This window comes from Mastigoproctus giganteus, chromosome 4 (assembly GCF_048544385.1).
Source record: "Mastigoproctus giganteus isolate SK-2022 chromosome 4, ASM4854438v1, whole genome shotgun sequence".
In the NCBI taxonomy this organism is placed as follows: Eukaryota; Metazoa; Arthropoda; class Arachnida; order Uropygi; family Thelyphonidae; genus Mastigoproctus; species Mastigoproctus giganteus.
Genome location: NC_143578.1, coordinates 8444039 through 8457746, shown reverse-complemented (window position 1 = coordinate 8457746; position 13708 = coordinate 8444039).

Here is a 13708-nt window from a genome sequence, read left to right as displayed (position 1 = left end):
TTTGGTTAGCTACTCTATAGTTAAGAAAATTTGCTGAAATGTTTATTATAAAAATTTATAATTTTTACTTCTGTTGCATCTTTTCTGCTTAACAAACTTAACTTGATTTGTGATGCATGAACGTTTCTCTTTGGTTAGACTAGGAAAACTTGCAGAAAAATTTAATAAAAAAATTAGTTTTTATTTCAATTTTTTAAAAATAAGTTTTTATTGTAATTTTTTTATTAAAATGTTATTGGCAATTTCTGTTTTATCTAATCTAACTTGTCCAAACTAAACTAACAGTTGTAATTTTTTTTTTTTTTTTTTTTAATTCAGTTATGAAAAAATTGTGAAAATTGGGTGAAGTCTGTGATTAGCAAAATTTGTATACAGGCATACCTCGATTAACGAATATGATGCGTTCCACGAAATTACTTCGTTAAGCGAAACTTCGTTTTCAGAGGTAAAAATACTATGGCCAGAATAGGGATACGTTCCTACGTAAAGAAAATGAAAAGCTTTTTTTCGAACAAAGAAAAGTTTTATTAAATAAACAGTCAACTTACATACAAAGTGAAATCACATTTTAAAATATGAGGTTAAAGTCGATTGTTTATGCTTTTTTTCTCTTTCATTTAACAATTGCCTATACGGAGTTATTGCATTTAACACTGATCGCTTAACTATAACACGTCTTCCTAAGTCAGGATCATTTTCACTAAAAAAATTTAAAACGTTTTCAATATCATTTAAGCACCTTTTTAAATCTTTGGTTGTTAACACTGTTTCGGCAGGAACTTCTTTAACTTCGCATTCATTATCTTTGTCTTCGTTGCTAACAAGGTTTTCTAAATCTTCCACTGAAAAACCATCATCTTCTGCATTCAGTAAATTTCTAACATCCTCTTTATCGACATTTTCGAAACCTATTGATTGAGCCATCTGGATAACTTCATTTCTAATTTCTTCGATGTTATTTTCTTCTTCTAGTACAACTTCTGGCCATATTTTGTGCCAAACTCCATTTAAGCATTTCTTAGTGACTTCTTTCCAAGAACTATCAATGCTTTCTTGCGTTTTTAATGGTGTAGTTTTTCCAAAAAGTTTTAACTGTCATTTCCTCTTTATCCTCTAGTTCAGTTAAATTGCTTAAAGTTCGACGCAGATAATAAGCTTTAAATGATGCTATTACTCCCTGATCCAATGGTTGAATCAGGGAAGTTGTGGTTGCTGGAAGAAACACAACTTTGACAGGAATGCATGTGTCCAACGTGTTAAGATCAGTAGGATGTCCCGGAGCATTGTCTAACAACAAAAGAGCTTTTTCTTCAAAGTTGTTTTTTTGACAATATGTACTGTTTTACTCCAGGACAAAAGTGGTTAACAAACCAATCAGTAAATAACTCCTTGGTAACCCACGCTTTTCTATTTGCTTTCCATATTACAGGTAAATTCATTTTTATGTTACCTTTTAACGCCCTCGGATTTTCTGAATGGTAAACTAATAACGATTTTAATTTATAATCGCCAGAGCCATTTGATCCAAAGAGTAACGTTAAACGGTCTTTGGCTGCTTTGAACCCAGCAGCTGATTTTTCTTCAATAGAAATGAAGCTTTTTGTTGGTAGCCGTTTCCAGAACAAACCGCTTTCGTCAACATAACACCAAATTTGGTGGAAAATTTTCACGTTTAATTGTTTCCTTTAGTTTTTCTGGAAACTTATTTGCAGCTTCAACATCTGCACTTGCAGTTTCTCCTGTTAATTTTACACTATGAATCCTGGCCCATTTTTTAAATTTCTCGAACCAACCACGAGAAGCCCCAAAGGTTTCCGTAATTTCTTCAGTTTGTTTAGATTTCAGGTGATTAAACAAAAATGGAATATTTTTTTATGTTAAATGGGGCTTGAAATTGCGGACTTCGTTATATCGAGGCTTCGTTATCAGAGGTAACGTTAACTGAGGTATGCCTGTATATATATTTAGTTTTATCTCATATGAAGCATTTATACCATAAAAAAAAATAAAATATTGCCATCTAGTAGCATATCCACATATTTTTAACACATACTGAAATATGCCATTAAATGGTTCACTTGATTCATTCATATGTTGCATCATTTATTGGCAATTGGTTTAATTAATAATTTTAACAGGTAAATAATAAAAATCATACATCAAACTGATTGACCTGGAGAATATTTGGAATGAGTTTCCACAAAAGCCAGCAACCGAATGTTTTCCCATGTACTTTATCTTCGGTTCTGTATTTTCTTTAACAGTTTTAAGTTATAAATTTAAATAAAATCTATGGAACACATTTATATACCCACATGAAATGTATATGGGTTTACTTTATTTGTAACTATTAAGATTGGCTAGTAAAAAATACCTAATCCAAAATTATAACCAGCCAAAATATTAACCACTCAAAATACTATTAACCTACTAAACTACAAATGCCAATAAATTTAATGTAAATCTGGGATAGTCTTTGGGTAGAGGAGTGATATACAAGGGTGGTTCAATGAAGAATTGCCCTGACCTAGCTGCAGAAGTGCTAGCCTATTGTTTCTTGGCACAGGTTTTAGTTTTTCTCTACATAGCCACCGTGCAGATTTACACATTTTTCCCATCGATGGATGATACTACGGATACCGTTTTTGTAGAAGTGATGAAGTTGATCTTTGAACCATGACTCTGTTGCAGAAATGAGTGTCTCGTCATCAGGGAAGTGGGTCCCCTGAGAAATGATTTGAGGGAAGGAAACAAGAAGTCATCTGTTGGTGCAAGATCGGGTTAGTAGGCTGGATGGGGCAGTATTTCATATCCACAAGTGGCCACTTGTGTTGTTGCGATTTCAGAAGTGTGAACTGGGGCATTGTCTTGAAGCATTCTCACACCTTTGGACAGCATGCCATGCCTACATGTTTTAATTTTCTCTGTAATTTTGTGAGTAAGTTGGCATAATAGGCACCTGTAATTGTTCTACTTTTCGGCAGGTTATTATGCCTTTCTCATCCCAAAACACTGTCAGTAAGACCTTTCCTGCTGATGCTTGGACCCTTGCCTCCTTAGGGGGGTGGGGAACCATGATATTGACATTCCATGGACTGCTTTTTACTTTCAGGGTTGAAATGGTGTATCCAACTTTCATCCTGAATGATTAGACGAGAGAAAAAGTCTTTGACATTTTTTTGGCATAGGGATAACAACTTGTGATTTCTGTTGTCGACCAGCCTTCTGGAAACCAGCCAATAATCAGGGAATCCATCTTGCACTCAATTTCCGTAAATGGAGTTGGTCATGAAGGATTGTTTCAACAGAGCCCACACTAATCTTCACCTCCTGGGACAGTTCATGCACAGATATCCGGTGATCTTCCATGATTAACAACTCCACTTTTCTGATTGTGCTCTCATCAATGGCTGAATGGGGACGATCTGGAATGGGCTGATTCTACCGATGTCCAATCACACCTAAACTGTCTATGCCAGTGCTTCACAATGCCATAGGATGGGGCTTCATCCTTATATACAGCAGTCATCTCCTTCTGGATTTCTTTGGAGATTTCCTCTTCAAGAACAGATACCCGATTACATCTCTCGCTTCAACTTTGTCCATGCTAAGCATGATGTATATGATGCTACACACAAAATATCATGACTGCAATATGTGGAAATAGGTGAAGGCAATTCTTTATTGAACCACCCTCGTATACATGCAGCCTTGGTTACATGCATATACTGAATTCAAGAAGGTTTATCAAAATCTCAGCATGTGATGTTCATGATTGTGAGATGAGATATGTGTAGTTGTTATTTTTTCACTATCGAGCAGAGTATTCTTGACCTTGAATGGTGATTACTTGCTGTTCTGCTAAGAGTTCTCTCTCTCTTGGTTTTTCCGCAAGACTAATGCTTACACTGTACTGTGAACTTGTGAATTTATAAAACTTATAAATTGTATTACTGTTCATATTTGATTCTCCAAAGTATTCTGTCTGTCTGTATTTGCGATGATATAAGCTTTTCTATGCCATGTAGGACTAATCTACTTATCATTTACTTAGTAAATATGTAATTTGAGCAGGAATCCTTGCCATTTTCTCTAACACTTCCTACACCACATGTCATGCTTAATAGTTATCAGCAGTATATTGATAACTGTTAAGCTTATAAATTTAAATCTGTAAATCTTAATTTTATATCAATAAGTCCATCCATGATGCCATAGTGGTTTTGCTGCTTGCCACTCATCTGAAGAAGTTTTTTTTTTTTTTTTTTTGATTTGGTAGTTGTTGGCGCATCGGCTTCTGTGGCCATATTGCACCTCCCAAGGTTTTTGCAGAACTTTGATCCAAGCCCGAGGCGGGAATCGAACCCGCGACCTTTGGGTTGCCGGGCAGGCCTGAAGAAGTCTGAGATTGAATCATTTTTTAGTTAGGTATACACATTGATTGGATGAACAGAAATAACATATGACAAACCATGTAAATTGGCACATGATAATGGACGTAGTTGATCCACTATAACTTTCAAAAACCAATCAGTTAATCAAAAATTTTAACTTAAAATACATTTCAAATGGTGTACAAGTGTGTTATTCATTGCATTTAAATTTATATTAATATACTTGTAATATCCCTACACTTTTGTTAATTATTATTATTATTTTTTTTTTTAGGTTTAAGCCATTACTATTACATGTGATAGCAGTTCAGTATATTAAGAAAAGTATCTTAGTTTTTATCAGTTTTGTATTATTTTAATTTATTTTATTTATAACTATTATATGGACTTGTTTTCTTTTGGATTTCTAGTCATTTAGCATTACGGGAACATTCTATTTTATTATCAATGTGTTGAAGTTTTTCTAAATATTGAAGGATGTATTTTAATGTGTAGTAAATTTTATGTTACTAGTTTTCATTGAATATGCAATACTTCTATTTTTTTTTTTTACTCATTTGCAATTGTGTTAAAGTTCTTGCAAGTTAAGTACTGTATTTAAATCAGTGTGTATGTGCATTGTAATATGCATTGAAAAGTTTCTAGTCTTTCATATTGTTACAAATTTATTGAATCCTTGTTAAATTTTCAGCCTGAAATGTTCATAAATAAATTTAATTATGCAAAAAAAAAATCAAAAAATAGGTTGATATTTCAACCTAAGTAAATGACTTTTTTTTACCCTGCATGAACCAATATTTATCATAAGGTATGCCCTGTGTCCATATGAATGATGGGCTGACATCAGTATTGATAAAAATATACCATCTCTCTTTCAGTCATATGAGTAAATCCAGTAAACTTCATGGAACAAATATTTTTAGCCTATATTAAAGTACTGAGATAATTATGTTAAATTTTGTAGGAAATTTGTTAAATTTCCTACAAATGTCTGCACAATCTTAAAAGGTCAATCTTTTGAGATCGTGTTATCTTCTTTCTGCTAGAATAGCATATATTACTCAATTTTTTTTCTTTTTTTTTTTTTTTTTTTCCATAAATTCCCTTCACATGTAGTTTGCACCCATTAAAGTTTTGATTTGTCTTTTTTTAGAAAATCATCTTAGTTTTCATTATTAGAGTTAGACACAATGCCTCTTCTTTTTTTTAACTGCTGAGTAGATGGTCATGTTACATAAGTAAGAGAACTTGAGTCTTGGGGAGATCTACAATCATTGAGTAATTGACATTACTCTGTGACTGTTACCTTTTAGAACTGCATGGTAATGAGGTATATTATTTTAATCAGATTTATTTTGACCAGAAAACAGTCTTGTTTGTCTTAAATATTTATTATATTTCATGATTCACTTTATTCAGAATGAAAAAGTTGACATTTATTAATTAATATGGATGCCAGCTCATCTGTTTGAACTCTGTTTAATAGTTATAATCTGATGGTAAAAGGTATGTTCTATTGAATTGAGTATAAAATTAAATCAGATAGTGTTTGTAAAAATTAATTTGTAATAACACGTATTTTAATACAGTGCTCCTCTTTGTAATGCCAGTGTCAGAATTTCTCCCTTCTTCCTCTCCCTGTGTTAAATGCTGTGCTGTATTTTATATAATATTCATTTCATGATGTTGCTATAATATTCTGCTTTCTGTTATTCATATTCAATATACAATTACTATACATATATGCAAACTTTATAGTATTTACAAGTTAATTTATTTTTTTAATTCATCTTACTATATTTTATTGATGTATTATATGTGTATACATATATAGGTATCTGTCACTTTAACATTTCCTTCAGTTACTGGTTGTATTATACTCCAGATGTAATGATTAAACTAAGAATGGGATTAGATATTATACACGCAAGATTTGACGTCTTTTATATCATAGTAGGCATTATGTCATGGGTATCTACAAAACACCCTTATACCACTGTAACCAGGAATCACTGTATTTGTAAACAGTATTCCCTGTATGCTGTACACATTGTGTTTAGGTGCACACAACTTAAAATTTCTGTTCAGACTTCAAATTTCGCCGGTCATACTGTATAATCATCTGCTTAGCATTTAAAAAAATAAGAAAATTGTTGTTAACTTAGATTATTTGATGAAATTAATTGCTATATAAAATTATCAATTTATTATAAATAACTTTTAATCAAATAAGCTGTGCATTTTGTATACCTCATAGGCCATATTTAATTCAAAGTTGTTTTTTAAAAGCATATTTCATTTATAATGGCCAAATATTCTTTTGAAATTTGTTCATAAATTTGCTCTAGTTAAAAGGACAGAGCATTTTTATTGTGGAAATCCAATATGAATACTGTTTAAGTTGCCACATTTCTTAGCAGACACTGATAAATTTGTTTCCTATCCACTTGATGTTCTCTGGGATCAGACAAAATATTGAGCGCTGCAGATTACTCCCAAATGAGAAGCATGGTGGTTTACATAACATCTGCTAAGTAAGGATCTTAAAAGCACTCACAACCAGCAGATAGATAGTGTTTATTTTTGGCTTTATTTCTCTATAATCTTCTTTGATTTCTAAACGCACATTAGTTAGTTTCTTAAAATAACAGGGAAGTTGCATCTGGAATTATTAAATGTTATTTTTCTTGTATGAAATTTCAGGTTGTATAAGTAATGAATAGGGGAACATTTACAATTGAAATATGGAGATTTGCAAGAAAGGTATTAAAAATTTGTAATGATCAGCTGCTAAGAACCATTTTCTCTTCAAATTGTTGTGATACAGTCTTGCCTCTGTGATTTCAGTTAATTGTTGAAATTCATTTTCGTTATCCCTAAAATGAGGCATAATTTTTTTTTTTTATACGTCAGTTTAAAAATATTCTTACATGAGGAATTAGAGAATACATCAGACTGAATTCTTTGCAAATTGCTGAGGCACAAATATTTAGCATTTTGGGACTTGAGTTGCCTTGAGCTACATTTTATTTGCAAGGAATGTTTTATGAAGTTTGATAGTAATCCATCTGAATTCCCATAATATGCAAATTCAAAAGTTTTGTTTTGAATTGTTTCTAGCTTCAATAAGTTTGTTTTTTCATTTATTACACATCTAATCATATCTACTTATATTATTTGGATGTCCATGCATATATATATATATATATATAAGTATTGTAGGTTTCCGTAACTTTTCATGTTTGAGGTCACTTTAAAAAAAAAAAAAAAATTAGAATGTCATTTGAAAGTACATGGAATTATTACATGGAATTACATGGAATTATTCTGAGCTTTTTATTGTCATTCTTATATGAAAGAACATTATAATTTCTTAATTTTGAAGGTTGTTTTTATAATATTCTGGTCCAGGCATCTTGTAAAATGTGTTAACACTTGTTTTCTTATAATTAACACTTAAGCATATCTATGATTTCAATTCTGTAGAAACATAACGTTTGAGGGAACAGTTTTAGGTAATTTTAATCCAACCCTTAATTTACTGAGAATTTCTGGATGCAATATGCTGGATTCAGTTTTGTCCCACAGTACTCCATTATATTACATATCCTGTCACCTCACTTTTGACACTTCAAAAAAAAAACATATATATTATGATATGATAATAGTACACTACTTTGTATTAAATGTTATTTTAATGTCTGCATTAAAATAAAACCCTGCACTTTTGCTAAAAATTCTTACCTTTTTCCAAACTTGATAATTTGTCCAATCCTTTAAAATAAAATTTTAAAACTTCCTTCTTTCACACTAGGTGGTAGTTTGTTCGAATAATCAGGTACTCTCTGGCTAAATGCAGATTTTCACACATTTTTTGGTAGCCATTCTTATCAATTGAAATGTATGCTAATTGTATCTTTCCTGAGAAAGAGAAGTTTCCATCAGCATTTAGTTTACTGTACTTTCAAAACCTTAAATGCCTTACCAGATGTTTCAAGTCGCTACCAGGTTTATAGTTTTCAGACGTTGAAAGCAGCTCAAATCTTTTTGTGCTCCCAACTGATCTTGTTGCTTTTTTCTTCACTCATTCCAACAGTTCTATGAACTTGTTTTCAAACTTGTATACAGTATTCAAGATGTGGCCTAACTATTGCTTTATACTATAGCAATCACTCTTTGCACTTGCTGGCAAAGTTTCTGTATATTGTTGACAGAAACCTGCAAAACTGTCCTAATGGCTGCCTTTCTGCCTGTTCAGAGAACTTGTCAGACTGTACCTTTACTCCCAGGTCATTATCAGTATTGATTACCTTGAGTTTGCTGCCATCCAAATGGTGTGATTACTGCCATCCAAATGTATTGTCAATGTTACTTCAAAAATGGCATTAAAAATGGAAACAGGTTACCACATTTCCAGCCATCTGAATAGCTTGCTTACTGTTGGGGAAGTAGCATACCTCAATTAATGTCATTACATGACTGAAAGCATTTTAGGGCTAAAGCCACATGTTGTGTCCAAGTTTACTGATGTACAACTTAGTGCAAATGCACCATTTTAGTACGCACAACCTACTAAAGTAGTAAAAAATTGGCATTATTTAAGTATATTTCATATTTTACATGAGTAAACTTTTACACAACATGAAGCTTTAGCCCTAAAATGCTTTCAATCTGATAACTAGTTACACACCATCATGTATTTCTCATATTGTGGAGTTATACTTCATAACTGGGTTGTCAGATTGCAACACTAGGGCACCTGCCCACCCACTGATGAGAAGCCAATAAGCTTCGAAACAGTGCCATCTGGGTAGTGGTATCCGCCAAGAATAAGTAAGAATAGTCTTCTCCATTGGTGAAGTGTTACTTATTCAAGGTAGTGCAATATCATGCACTAACTCATTGGGAAGGTATTTACAATATCAGATACACTTAAATGATGCCAATTTTTAACTACTTTAGTAGGTTGCTGCTTACTAAAACGATGCATTTGCATTAACTTGTGTTGTTACATGATTAATGTCATGACTTTGCTCACCTTTACATCATAGGTAGGCTTGGACATTAAACTTAAAATGCATACAACAATATTGCTAATTAATAGTATAAATAATGAGTGGTCGAGCACCAAACCTTGGGAGATCCCACTTATAACATTAGCCCACGAAGAGTAGTGGCTATTTTATTAGTCCGTCTTCCAGCATTTATATATCTTGTTTTTTTTTTTTTTTTTTTTTTGATGATACTACTTAGATTAATTGATTAACTGACTTTAATTCACAATTTATAATACTGTTCATAAAAAATAATTTATCAGTGCCGCCATAATTATCATTGAAGGATCATTAAAAAACTCAATAAAATTAAATTTTTTTTTGACCTCCAATTTATTTTAGTAATTTATTTATATTAAAAACCACAAACACCTTTTCTGAATTTTTTGGTCTCCATTCTGTTGATATCCCTTTCTTTTAAATATTTTATAAATTTGGCCATAATTCTTACATCTTGATGGATTACTTTTGCAGAGCCCCCCCCTCCATTATCCACTAGTTCATGGACTCCAGTTTGAGATGTAAGGTAAATTGTATATCCTTTTGGAATACAGGGTTTGGCTAGAATGAACAGTGTATTAGCATTAATATTATGGAAAATTATTTATTTAATAAAATGCCTAACAAACATTAGTTTGAAGATCTCTTAGGATTCCAAAATTGGAACAGATTTTGCTCCTTAGCAAAATATAGCATATTATTTAAATGACTTGAAATTATTTTCTGCAACTGCTTGTAGTATTATGGATCTTGGAAAAGTGATTGGTATTGCATTGATATAATTTTTAATATTATAATTAATCGAGTCCCTTCTCTGTCATGCAAAAATATTCAGAGTTGATGCAAATTTTAATTTATATAGAAATTATATATATGTGTGTTGTTCATTAATTGATGTTCCAGTTGTTATACCTTTCTAAGTTATCAGCCTCTAAGCACTAGAAATTTAACAAATCCTGGAAGTTATAGAATTTTGTTAGATTTTATTGCAATTTTCAAAAGTGTTAAAAAGTCTTAATTTTTTGTGAAGTTTACTTTCATCTCTAAAAACGTTTAAATTTACAGTGGCACTGTGGTAAATTTTTAAAATAATTGTGTTAATTATTTTCTTCTTGTATTCAACATTTTGCCTTATTATGTGGTTACTCTTGTTTTTAATATGTATGATATGAAAATAGGACTTGGACGAATTGGTTTTGAAATATCTTGCAATCAGGAGTTTGTCATGATCTTGAAATTTATTTATGAGGTTTGTTGGGGGAGAGATGAAGGAATTGGGCTGCTCTTTCTAGTCTAATGATATTAAGGTTTAAAGGCCAGGCAGAGGATCATCAGTTGAACTAATATTTCTGACAACAGTGGTAATCTAGTCATGGGAAGATTTTTCATACTACTAATAAAGTTGACTATACGCAACATTCCATGAGATTTTTGTAAGTCTCTTTTCTTCAATAATATTCTGGATACATTTTCAGCCACATGGACTTGATGTAGCAATGTGCCTGAATGAAACCATAAAAAACAATAAGAACATTTTTGTGCTCAGCTAAAAAAGAGAGATATCTATTTTTCTGGTGCCAGTGTTATCAAAACATTAAACTAGGCTTCACTTGTGTATCCATGTTAATAATTGACACCCCATTTATCATTACTGGTTTTACTTGTAAAAGAAACAAACGCTGATGCTGTATTGTTGTTATTGTTGTTGTTGTTGTGAAGAATAAATCTGTCTGTCAGCAAAACCTTGTTACTGGTTTAATAAAATACATATGTTCATTACAGATGTTGGTTTTCACAGAAGTGCAGATTCTCCACTTTATTTAAAATACTTTGTTCTTAATTTATAAAAATATGGTTATTTCAGAATTTAAAAATATCACTTCATTGAATTTTAGTTTTATTTTTTTTGTAACTATTATAAATATAAAATAGCTACAAAGTCATTATTGATATAGTCTGATTAGGAGTCAGTGTAGTTCTGTTCACAGAATTTGTTTCAATTGAACTCAAACACAAAAGGTTGTTGAAACCTATAGCACTCTTCTTGCATGAATAGATTAAAGGTTGGGTAGTCAAAGAAACTTGACATTACATTTTAATTTTTATTGACTGTAATTTTCTGGTATTCATATGGAGGAAGGTCATTCTAGAAAACTGAAATACTGATAAAAAAAAAATTTAAGTTCCTGAATTTGGAGTGAACCATGACTGGATTCTAGTGGGTTGAGATGTTTATTATTATTATTATTAGTCATATGGTGCAAGGAAGCCTGAGGCTTATGCTGCACCAACCAAAAATATTCCCAAGTTACCCTACCCTGAGAGAGAGAGAGAGAGAGAGAGAGAGAGAGGGGAATCACCAAGAAAGCAAGAGAGAGAAGGATGATGATATCCAGCTCAGGACCCTAGGTTTGCCAAGCTCATACTTAGCAGGTGTGAGCCCCTGGGTTTGAGTGGTTTAGAAAAAAAAGTAGAATTACAAATGCTAAAATTCAGAAGATGAATGCAAATGCTTATGAAAATATCTGTAGAAAACATATCCAGTAGAAACTAAATATATACAGTGGTGGACAAAAAAACTCCATCACTTGTGAATTTTGCAATTAATGTTTTGCACTGCATTGTGGGTTGCAGAAATGTTCGAAATGTATTTGTTAGATGGGAGAGATATCTCTGATGAAATCCAATAAAAAGACTCCACCTGATATATACCTAATTGACATAAATATCTTCCAAAGGGTAAAATGCATAATTAATGGAAATATGAGAAATCATACAAATGGAAATAATGACAACCAAACATACATTTTATTGCATTTATGTGTACAAACTGAAATGACAAGTTAATGTAATAGTATTATGTACTGTAAATCAGCAAAATAAGTTCTCAGTATTTTGTTATTCCTCCTCAAGCTGCAATGATCTGGTACCACACCCTTACAATTCTCTCCTGCAGCTGAATCTTACTTGTTGGCTTTTGAGCAATTTTAGACAACATTATGTGCCAGCAATTTACAATAGGGTTCAAATCTGAACTGTTGCTGGGCAAGTCCAACACTGTAATGCCAGCATTTCTGAGGTATGACTGCACCTTAAGGGAGAAAAATGAGGAAAAACATCGGTGTATGTTTGTTTTAAGCCTTGTGGGACAAGAAGACAAACTCATCATTAATTCTAAACATCATAAAACTTATCAATTTTTCTGTGCAAGGTGCTGAGTCATGTTGAAAAATGCAGTTTCGGATGTGTGTGTGTGGTGATCCCTAATAATGGGTTTCAGCCATTTCCAAGATAGCATTATAGTTTTCTGCATTCACTGTTCCATTAATAAACTTAATTTGCCTCAACCCTTTGCTTGTTATGCATACCCAGACCATCTGACCAGTGGGGAACTTTACAGTCAATGTTATGTAGTCAGGATGGTATGACTCTGATTTTTGTCTTCTGACATATCGCTTCCAGTCTGAGCAATGTAGGTTGAATTTCGATTCATCAGAAAAGATGACGGTGTCTCATTGTTCTTTTGTACATGAAACATGCATTTTAGACAAAGCAAGTCACTTCTTCCTTTTATGTTGGGTCAACAAAGGCTTCTAGGGCTGATAGGCATGCAGACCACATGCCGAAACCTATCTGGATAGTTTGTGCACTTGTTTCAACACCACTGGCCATCTCAAAGTCCAGTTTTAGATCAGGTGCACTAGTATGGAGATTAGGAAGACATAGCCATTTCAAATATTGATCTTGGGAAGGCATAGTCACTCTCTTACGGTTTGATCCAGGTTTTCTCTTCACATCACTGGTTTCACGCTTTAATTTCAGCACCTGGGGTACTGTTGACTGATAGCAGCCTATTTTATCAGCGATAGCACACATAGAAAGCCCGTCCGCAAAACAGGATACTAATGAACAAGTATATCTTCCATGCAGTATTTCAAGAAACGGCTGATGCAACAGAAGCATTATCTGACAATATCTTTGCTTTGCGACAAACAAAATGACTAATTAGCATTAGCAAAGGCACATGATGCAGGACAGAAAGCTTATATAGCACCAGCCAAAAAAAAACTCTGTTCCAGGAAAATTAATGGAGGCACTGGTTAAAGACGCACTGCAGGATCATTTAGACAAGACTTCAGTTATAGCTCAGACACAGCATGGTTTTGTTAAGGGGAAGTCTTGCCTGACCAACTTGATTGGATACTATGATGCAGTCACAAAAGAACTGGATGCAGGGAATAACTTTGATATTATATACTT